Genomic DNA, 11692 nt, shown 5'->3' on the forward strand with positions numbered 1-11692 from the left:
AAAAAGAAATCAACCAACTGATTTGCACATTACAAATACAAATCAAATTCGATGACAGCACCGCATGACTGGCATCCATGCTAGAGAAGCGCTAAGAGCACCATCCGAGCGTGATCATTACCAGGGCCGCTGACTGGCCCTCATGCCAGTGGCACGTAAAAAGCACCATTCGAACGTGATCGTTACCAGCGTCGCCTTACTGGTACTTGTGCTGGTGTTACATGAAAAACAACATTTGAGCGAGAGCGTTGCCTGTGCCACTGGACTGGCTCCTGTGCAGGTGACACGTAAAAACACCATTTGAGTGTGGCCGTTGCCAGTACCTCCTGACTGGCCCTCATGCTTGTGGCATGTAAAAGCATCCACTACACTCTCGGAGTGGTTGGCGTTAGGAAGGGCGTCCAGCTGTAGAAACTCTGCCAGATCAGATTGGAGCCTGGTGCATCCGTCTGACTCACCAGTCCCCAGTCAAACCATGCAACCCATGCCAGCATGGAAAGCGGACGTTAAACGATGATGATGATGATAATGATGAAATACAATCTGTAAGTGGAACAGTAAAACTATGCAAGGCTTTTCTTCGGTTTAAAATGTAACATTGTTTTCGTTAACTACATTCCAAAGATGGAGGTTTGTATCTTCGTTAGAAACCAGCTCCTTCTTCAGAGGAAGAATTTGAATAATTAAAATCAGAAGAGACATACATTCATATATATAATGCATTCACACATATACGGTCTGCATATAATATATGTATCTATCTCTCCCCTTCTCTCTTTATATATATGTGTGTGTGTATGTGTGTGTGTGTGTGTGTGTGGAAGGCGGACGTTAAACGATATACACATATCTATCCTTATCGTTTAATTTTCTGAATTTTATACACTCAAGCACGCGTGCACACACACACTGAAATAGTGAGGGCCTACATTCACTCATGATTTATCTTGAATTTCTAAAGATTGACTACTTATTCAATTTTGGTGAGTCTTGAACCCACATCTGGAGTCATGACAGGCATTCTGTCATAGGATCAAAGCTTCTAAAATGGGTAAAGAAATTTGAAAGATTGCTTTGGTCCAATGTTAGAATACCTGTCATATCTACTAGAGATCTGAGTTAGAGTTCCATGGGTAACCTTTGATTTTTTATTTCCAAAATGGTTTTCAAAACAATTTTTACTTGCTGTTATAGCTTTGTGTGCTTTGAGATCCACTGTTCCAAAAAAAAAGAAGTATTTCATGTTCTTTTGAAAGTTTATGAATTCTTATGACGTCAATAATATGTATGCATTTCGGTATGTGAACTCGAATCAGCAGATATTAAAATAACGTGTACATCATTTTGAACACTTGTGTACACACAAACGTGGATTGGCACTTGCTAAACGACATATTTTTGGGTGTTATATCTTTTTCAATGTTACATTTTTTTTTTCGCTGCTGGTTACTGAGGAGGCGTTATTATGCTGAAACCAGTATATGGCAGTTTGCAGACTCATTTGGAGCATGTGTTTAACGCACAAAATCTCTTAGGAGAAGTTGTCTGAAACTAAATCCAATAGTAAACGCCATTCTTTGTGTGTACAAAAACGTAATTTAAATTATGTGCATTGCTAGGTGTTTTAACACTCGGCGCTCTGAGAGAGTATTCTCCATCACGCCAATTCGCAGCTTACTAGCATATACACGAAAAATATGCGTTAAATATATGTGGTTGGCAATGTTTATTACACTATCGCTACTTCTATTTCATATTTGAATTTATTCTTACGTATTCATTGTCCAGGCATACCAGCGCATAATTTTCACACTATATGCATATGTCATGAACTGACGATATGATTTATCACCGATCTGTTCGAGTATGTGATGTTGATAAGTCACAAAATGGCAAAATATTGATGTCCATCACTACTAGATGGGATCTGGGGCGAGTTATCTCGCCTGTCCATGACTTTCAGGTGCTTTCACACCCGGTGCTTAGAGAGAGTATTCTCCACCACGCCAAATCGCAGCCTACCAGATAATTCACATATGCATAAAGTATATGCGGTTGATAATGTTTATATATATATATATATATATATATATATCACGTGACCGACCAGACCATCAGATGTTGTTAAACATCGCTGGTCACAATGCGTTCGCATTGTTTTTGCCTTCGAATGACGCCATCCCGCTGGCTAAGCGAGCAGGCCAACAGAAGGAAGATTGGGAGAAAGAGTACAGCAGGGATCACCACCCTCTGCCGGAGCCTCGTGGAGCTTTTTAGGTGTTTTCGCTCAATAAACACTCACAACGCCCGGTCTGGGAATCGAAACCGCGATCCTACGACCGCGAGACCGCTGCCCTAACCATTGGGCCATTGCGCCTCCACACACATATATATATGAAACAGTATCGGCGCAAAGCAGTCTTTGATATAAGCGAACTTTTTGTTAGTTAAAATATTTTTGTGATATAGTTCAACTTCTTAAGGCAAATACACTGCAGTTATCGCGGAGGAAAAACATCTCCCTCATGGTAAAAGGTGTAAAAACATTATATCTGTCCAGAGTTGCTCTCTGTCGAATTCCCAGACGCTGCGTTTCTAGCTATTTAGCCATTTATATTTCCCATCGATAACGGCTAAAGATCTAGAAAGGCAGCGTCTGAGAATACAACAGGGAGAAACACTGGACAGCTTATACTAAAGGAGATAATTTTTTCCTTTTAGAAGCTGAAATATGTCATAAACATATCTTAACTCACCTAAAGTTCACACACACACACACACACACACACACATATATATATATATATATTATATATATATACTAGCAGCTAAGCCCGGTTTCACCCGGTCTGTTTGGATGATGTGGCTGTGATCGTTTTCGGTTAGGCATATGTGAATGAAAATTAAGTTCAGACCTGTACATGGTAGCTAGACCTAATAGAAATAGCAGGCAAATCACCCTACTGTCTTAATCAAACAATTCTGCCTATTATGTAGTTTGAATGAGAAACTTTAACTAAAGATTATGATTATTAACCCCACAAAGAGGTGAGAGAAGAGAGAGAAACTTTTGGCTGACTGTCATCCTGTACTTGCCTTGTTGCTAGCGAAATAGTATATGACAACTGTGTGAGCAACTGGTTGTTTTAATGGCGGAACAAAACGGGAATTTCATTAGAAAAGTTTTAATCGATTTTCTCAATAAGTATGGATGCTAGGAAAAAAATACAAACCGCATTCCAATCTATGCACCTGTCTCCACATGTGTGCCATATTTCACGCGAATCTACCCAGCCGTTTGGCTGTGAACCTCAAGACAAGAAAGAATACAACGATCGCCCATGTCCAATTTATATTACTCTTTTACTTGTTTCAGTCATTTGACTGCGGCCATGCTGGAGCACGCCTTTAGTCGAGAAAATCGAGCCCGGGACTTATTCTTTGTAAGCCCAGAACTTATTCTATCGGTCTCCTTTGCCGAACCGCTAAGAGACGGGGACGTAAACACATCAGCATCGGTTGTCAAGCAATGCTCGGGGGACAAACACAAACACACACATATATATATACATATATACGACAGGCTTCTTTCAGTTTCCGTCTACCAAATCCACTCACAAGGCATTGGTCGGCCCGGGGCTATAGCAGAAGACACTTGCCCAAGATGCCACGCAGTGGGACTGAACCCGGAGCCATGTGGTTGGTTAGGAAGCTACTTGCCACACAGCCACTCAAGATAACATATGTTTCGACCAAAGATTTGTCTAACTTAATAGCACCACCTGACAGAATAAACACACACACACACATATATTCTTTTATTCTTTTACTTGTTTCAGTTATTTGACTGCGACCTTGCTGGAGCACCGCCTTTAGTCGAACAAATCGATTAGCTTCGGTTGTCAAGCGATGGTGGGAGACAAACACAGGCACACAAACATACGCACACACACACGTGCACATATACACACACATACGCCTATAAATATATATATATATATATATATATATATAAAATATATATATAAATATGTATATATATAATATATGTATATATGTATGTATGTATATATGTATGTATATATATATGTATATATATATGTATGTATATGTATATATATATGTATATATGTATATATATATATATATATATATATATATATATATATATATATATATAGTACGTTTAAATATTTGTTGTGCAAGATTTTTTATGTGAAGTCGTGTGTTGAAACAGATATTGTTATATTTCGGAATGGTCATTTTGCCAGTTTAGCCAATAAAAACACACGCACTATATATTTGCTTCAGTGTTATTTATTTTTTACATTAATCTTAATCTTATTTCGGCCAGAGTTCTTTCGTCACACTCCTGTGACCGCATCAGTGGTCCTTTGTTTTCTTCTCACTTATTTGTGTCTCTCCTTACTAACCGTCAGCCATTTTGTATTTCTGTATACAAAATGTATTTTGAGAAGAAAACAAAGGACCACTGATGCGGTCACAGGAGTGTAACGAAAGAACTCTGGCCGAAATAAGATTAAGATTAATGTAAAAAATAAATAACACTGAAGCAAATATATAGTGCGTGTGTTTTTATTGGCTAAACTGGCAAAATGACCATTCCGAAATATAACAATATATATATATATATATATATATATATATATATGGGTTTCTTTCCGTCTACCAAATCCACTCACAAGGCTTTGGTCGGCCCGATGCTATAGCAGAAGATACATGCTCAAGATACCACGCAGTGAGACTGAACCCAGATCCATGTGGGTATATAAATTTAAAGATACACATTAAGTACATATAAAATTAAAAATACACATTAAGTACAGGACATCACCAGCGAGTGAAAAGTACGTAAACACACGAGAGATAAGTACAGGATAAATACACATTAAATACAGGACATCACCAACAAGTGAAAAATACAGGATAAAATACCAAAGGAAGTCTAACTCCTCCTCAGTTGTTGACTAGTTATTATTACCTGTTTCCAGTTTTTAACGACAAGACAGGAAAACTTCATAAGATATCAGCATCCAGAAATTTTTAAAATATAAAATTTATGAAGAGCTAGGGTTTCGAACGAACAAACGACACCAGAATGACCGTACAGAGTAAACAATCGACGAAGACAGGTATTAAGGGCCGTCAGGCCAAGACGAATTGTCATGGGTAACGTCTAGGAGAAATTTTGAAAGGATATAGGATAAATAAAAGAGAAAAAATAGTAGGAGAGAAAAAATACTTGAAGAGAAAAAATATCGAGAAGCGAGAGAAATTACGTCCAGCTGGCTAGACGTCTCATCCAAAAAAGACAGAGAGACGGGGGAAATGGCTCGTAGTCACGTGTGATCAACAGGCAGAGGGGAAAGGGAATAAGAGAGAGAAGGGAAAGAAACGAAGGGGGTGAGGAAAAGGGAGAAGCAAAGAAAGATGACAGGTGACAGCAAAGAAGGGGGGGGGAAGAAAAGAAATATAAAGGATTATCGAGGGATAGAGAGAAACAAATAAGAGACAGAGAACAGAGTGTAGAGTCACAGGCTAAAGAAGCAATGGCGGTTTCGATTCCCAGACCCGGCGTTGTGAGTGTTTATTGAACGAAAACACCTAAAGCTCCACGAGGCTCCGGCAGGAGATGCTGGTGAACCCTGCTGTACTCTTTCACCACAACTTTCACTCTTTCTTCCTTCTGTTGTACCTGTATTTCAAAGGGACAGCCTTGTCACGCTGAATCTCCCCGAGAACTACGTTAAGGGTACACGTGTCTGTGGAGTGCTCAGCCACTTGCACGTTAATTTCACGAGCAGGCTGTTCCGTTGATCGGTTGAACTGGAACCCTCGTCGTCGTAACCGACGGAGTGTCACGATTCTCTCGCACTGCCTTCTACTATCCTTTTCCCTTTCCTTTATCGATCTTTTTTCACCCTCCAACTTTCACCTTCAAAGACGTCACGCGTACTCGTTCTCTTTCTTTTTATGCTTACATTAGTATAAACTTGGGATCTTTTCAGTTTGAAGGCCAGATTTTCCTAGTTAACTAAACAATTTGAAACTTCGTATACTGGTAGAATGTGTCAAAAGAAAACATAATTGTAAACCAAAATGAAAACGGAATTGTAATTTCTAAGTTTAACGTTGTTTAATAATTCGAATTTTAACCAATGGTATTCTTTCTTTCGACCTCATATTATTTACTGCCTCTCAAAATATTGTTACTGTGACGTAAACAGCTATTTTGTGACGTAGTTAACGTAAACATGTAAACAGACCTACAAATTCGTATGTAACGTAAACATCCGCTCATCGTAAATAGCTAAATTCGCTTGGCATCGTACACAGCTTTTTCAGTTCCCTAGAATTATATTTGAAAGAATATAAAAAGAAAAAGATTCATACGCATAAATATACATCCTTAGACATCAGAAAATGAGTGTTTAAATTATTTTCCATTGTTTGCATTGCTTACACACACACACACACACACACACACACACACACACACACACACACACACACACACACACACACACACACACACACACACACACACACATACATACATACACACATACTAAAATTACATCGTTGGAGCAGTAATTTATTTATGTATTTTTTGTTATACAATTTATTTTAAAGCTGAATCCCTATCCTGCCATTAACCCCTTTCTTATAAAATAGTTGAAGAATCTGGGGTGTAGGTATTGGGCCAGTATTGGAACTTTTAACTTCTTGCTCTCTATCTTATGATCTCCGAAATTTAAGAATCTTGTGTTAACTGGGCTCTTATTATTTACTCTGACTCTGCCACCACCTCAATGCAAAGACTATCAATATCAGAATCATCTTCACAATCACCACTACAACCATTACTACAACCTCCAATGCCACCACCACAACCATCTTCTGCAACCACAACTCCAAGACCAGCATCATATTCAAAATCACCAATTTCACCACCACTACACTCTGCAATGTCTTCAACACTACCATCCATGAGACATCCTAACATAATCAATGCTACTACTACTATCATCATCATTATCATTATCATCCACTGCCGCCGCCACCACCACCACCTCTACAAAAACACCAACACTATAATTGCTGCCATCATACACATCCACTGTCACCACTACACCACCACCACCACTGCCATGATAACCACATCTACCACCTCCAACACCATTGCCACCACTATCTATGAGACATCCTAAGTTAGATACTACTTTCACTTTCTAGTTGCTCTTTGAGTTTATCTTTATATATAAAAGAGAGGTTGTGTGTCTGTCTCCTACGATTTAGATTCCTAACTACTCCCACATTTTGCGGTGCAGTTTAACCAAAACCGAGTATCTTATAGTCGTGATTCATATCGAGCCCTTCTGGGTATTAGCGCGCGTCTACGATGAGTCTACGATTTAAAAAAAAATTACCATAATTTTTTTCCATTTTAATGCATTTTTTTGCTATTATATAAGGGAAGTAACTCTCTAAAAATGTCTACGATGAGTCAACGATTTAAAAAAAATTTACCATAATTTTTTTTCCGTTTTTAATGCATTTTTTGCTAATTTTTGGCTATAACTCTCTAAAAATGCTTATATGGTTATTTCCCTTACAAACCCGAGCAACGCCGGGCGATACTGCTAGTTATATCTAATCTATCTCTCTAAAAGATGCAAACCAAGCAGCATTAAATGGAGAATGGATGTGAGCAGAAAGAGAGTAAGTTCCATTCCAGTTTACAACAATTATAGAATTATTCTCAAACCATAAATGAAGGGTGGAGAGGAATGAAGGAGGAGTCACGTTTCCTCTGAGAGGTTACAGAAGTATTGTTACACTGTTGTTAGAATAGCTGTGGAAAATGTAAGTTGAAATCAAATGTGATGCTAAATTCTTTTATAGTCATGTTCCCAATGAAATACACATAATCAATTTGAACAGTCTTAGTAAAATAGCTACTTTCTTTAATTATTAATCAGGTGTTTGGATCAACAGAATTATGAGATAAAGGTGAGAAGGTCAGTAGAGTGTCTATCTGCTTGTAACTATGTAGACTATGCCTTGTTATGGTTTATGTTAGGGTTAGAGCTGTGGTCTAGAATTGGCAACATATAGCATACTAAATTGTAAATGGCCACGTTTACTGTATGCTAAACTGGCACTAGAGATTTAATGAAACAGTTTACCTATCAGAATTTAAGTCATGAAAGGGTTAGTTAGCATTGTCAACACACTTCACATTTCTCTTTTTTTGTGGGCAATGAAATAAAACACTAGATAAGGAGTGGGTCAATATAGTTGACATTATTTCCTCCTATAAAATTTTTGGCTATGTACCTTTGTTAGAAATTCTTATTTGTATTAATATAAAGTGCGAGCAAGAGAACATCTGCAGGCTTTCCTAAACTGTTAATGTGAATGTAGATGATGTCTTTTTTCAACTTGTGTAAATTAATGTTTGATGAGAATGTGATTCCATGTAGAAGCTGCCATTCTGGAGATAAATGATTGGATAAAATATTTAGTAAAAGGTTCTAGCTGTGAGACATGTTAAAGATGATGATGTGGGCTCAGTTTACTACCACACCCTCAGCAATATCGCCATTGATGCTGTTGACAGAAACGATGCTCCTATCAGATTTCTTGTTCCTAGGATACATCCGGTTTAAACGCCTTCTTTTCAGACCAGACATTTTTACGATACCTGTGTGTGTGTGTGTGTGTGTGTGTGTGTAACTAGCATTCTATCGGTTATGACGAAGAGGGTGCCAGTTGATCCGATCAACGGAACAGCCTGCTCGTGAAATTAACATGCAAGTGGCTGAGTACTCCACAAACCCGTGTACTCTTAACATAGTTCTTAGCGAAATTCAGTACGACATAGAATATTTTCTACTCGAGGTACAAAGCCCGAAATTTTGTGGGAGGGGGCCAGTCGATTAAATCGACCCCAGTACACAACTGGTACTTAAGTTATCGACCCCGAAAGGATGAAAGGCAAAATAGACCTTGGCGGAATTTGAACTGAGAACCCATAGACAGACAAAATACCGCTAAGCATTTCGCTCAGCGTGCTAACGTTTCTGATTTCTTTATTGCCCACATGGGACTAAACATAGAGGGGGACAAACAGGGACAGACAAAGAGATTAGATCGATTACATCGACCCCAGTGCGTAACTGGTACTTATTTAATCGACCCCGAAAGGATGAAAGGCAAAGTCGACCTCGGCGGAAGATGAACTCAGAACGTAGCGGCAGACGAAATACCTATTTCTTTACTACCCACAAGGGGCTAAACACAGAGAGGACATATAAGGATAAACAAACGGATTAAGTCTATTATATCGACCTCAGTGCGTAACTGGTACTTATTTAATCGACCCCCAAAAGGATGAAAGGCAAAGTCGACCTTGGCGGAATTTGAACTCAGAACATAACGGCAGACGAAATACCTATTTCTTTACTACCTACAAGGAGCTAAACATAGAGAGGACAGACAAGGAGATTAAGTCAATTACATCGACCCCAGTGCGTAACTGGTACTTAATTTATCGACCCCGAAAGGATGAAAGGCAAAGTCGACCTCGGCGGAACTTGAACTCAGAACATAACGGCAGACGAAATACCGCCAAGCATTTCGCCTGGCATGCTAACGTTTCTGCCAGCTCGCTGCCTTCATCATCAACTTCTATTTCTGCTTAGCGTTTTGTTTAAATTTTTTGTTGACTAAAATTTATTGAAAAAAGAAAAAAGCCGCAATAATTATGCACCAACCTAATACGAATAGCATTGGATATTTTGATTTGTAGTCAATCATCTGCCATCCATCAGTATGTAGTGAACACGATCAGTGTTGTCCTCAGTGGAGGCAGTTTCAGGACGTCCAGAAGCTGGATCATCTCCGAGACTCTCTCTTCTCCTCCTAAATTTAGCTGCCCATTTTTACACTGTTGATAAAACTAGAGCATCATCCCCTAATGGAAGCACTCCGTCGGTTACGACGTCGATGAGGGTTCCGGTTGATCCGATCAACGGAACAGCCTGCTCGTGAAATTAACGTGTAGGTGGCTGAGCACTCCACAGACACGTGCACCCTTAACGTAGTTCTCGGGGATATTCAGCGTGACACAGAGAGTGACAAGGCCAGCCCTTTGAAATACAGGCACAACAGAAACAGGAAGTAAGAGTGAGAGAAAGTTGTGGTGAAAGAGTACAGTAGGGATCACCACCATCCCCTGCCGGAGCCTCGTGGAGATTTAGGTGTTTTCGCTCAATAAACGCTCACAACGCCCGGTCTGGGAATCGAAACCGCGATCGTATGACCGCGAGTCCGCTGCCCTAACCACTGGGCCATTGCTCCTCCACTATAATCCCCTAATGTAGCAACCATGACAGCATGAGTGTTGTTTGAGGCTAAACTCTTTTTCTGCCGGTAATTGTCAACAGCACGACACCAAATTAGAAAATTACTATTTGTAAATCTCACAACGAGAGATATTCAGCAACAGTACTTAGGAATAAAAATCATTTGCCAACATAACATGGCAGTCCTAGTTTAGGACGAATGTTGCTGTAATTTAGCCCCAGGAGACATCGTCTCCAGCTAGCTATACGACACGATCTGTGTCCTTATATTTTCGAACAAGGGAATCTAGCACTACCCCCGCCACTCAGCTCAAAACAATATCTGTGTATTGCGATTTCCGGGTTATTTCCCTTCATTAGCACAGAATAATTGCTCGGCTAGAGGTGGCGCTGCCAAATTCGCGATACACAGATATTGTTTTGAGCTGAGTGGGGGGTGCTAGATTCCCTTGTTCGAAAATATAAGGACACAGACGATGTCTCCTGGAGCTAAATTACAGCAACATTCATCCTAAACCAGGACTGCCATGTTATGTTGGCAAATAATCTTTACTCCACGACATCAAATTTTGTCTATTTTCAAGAGACACCGCTACTAATAACTTTTGAAGTGTTCTTTGAACAGTCAGATGTCAGTTTACTCTTTTTAGTCCTTTACTTTTTAACTTGTTTCAGTCATTTGACTGTGGCCATGCTGGAGCACCGCATTTAGTCGAGCAAATCGACCCCAGGACTTATTCTTTGTCAGCCTAGTACTTATTCTATCGGTCTCTTTTGCCGAATCGCTAAGTTACGGGGACGTAAACACACCAGCATCGGTGATGTTGGGAGGACAAACATATACTCACACATACATATATATACATATATACGACGGGCTTCTTTCAGTTTCCGTCTACTAAATCCACTCACAAGGCTTTGATCGGCCCGAGGCTATAGTAAAAGACCCTTGCCCAAGGTGCCACGCAGTAGGAATGAACCTGGAACCATGTGGTTGGTAAACAAGCTACTTACCACACAGCCACCCCTACGCCTATATATATATACACGACGGGCTTCTTTCAGTTTCTGTCTACTAAATCCACTCACAAGGCTTTGATCGGCCCGAGGCTATAGTAAAAGACACTTGCCCAAGGTGCCACGCAGTAGGAATGAACCTGGAACCATGTGGTTGGTAAGCAAGCTACTTACCACACAGCCACTCCTGCGCCTATATATATATATACACGACGGGCTTCTTTCAGTTTCCGTCTACTAAATCCACTCACAAGGCTTTGATCGGCCCGAGGCTATAGTAAAAG

The sequence above is a fragment of the Octopus sinensis genome, linkage group LG4 (assembly GCF_006345805.1).
Source record: "Octopus sinensis linkage group LG4, ASM634580v1, whole genome shotgun sequence".
Classification (NCBI taxonomy): domain Eukaryota; kingdom Metazoa; phylum Mollusca; class Cephalopoda; order Octopoda; family Octopodidae; genus Octopus; species Octopus sinensis.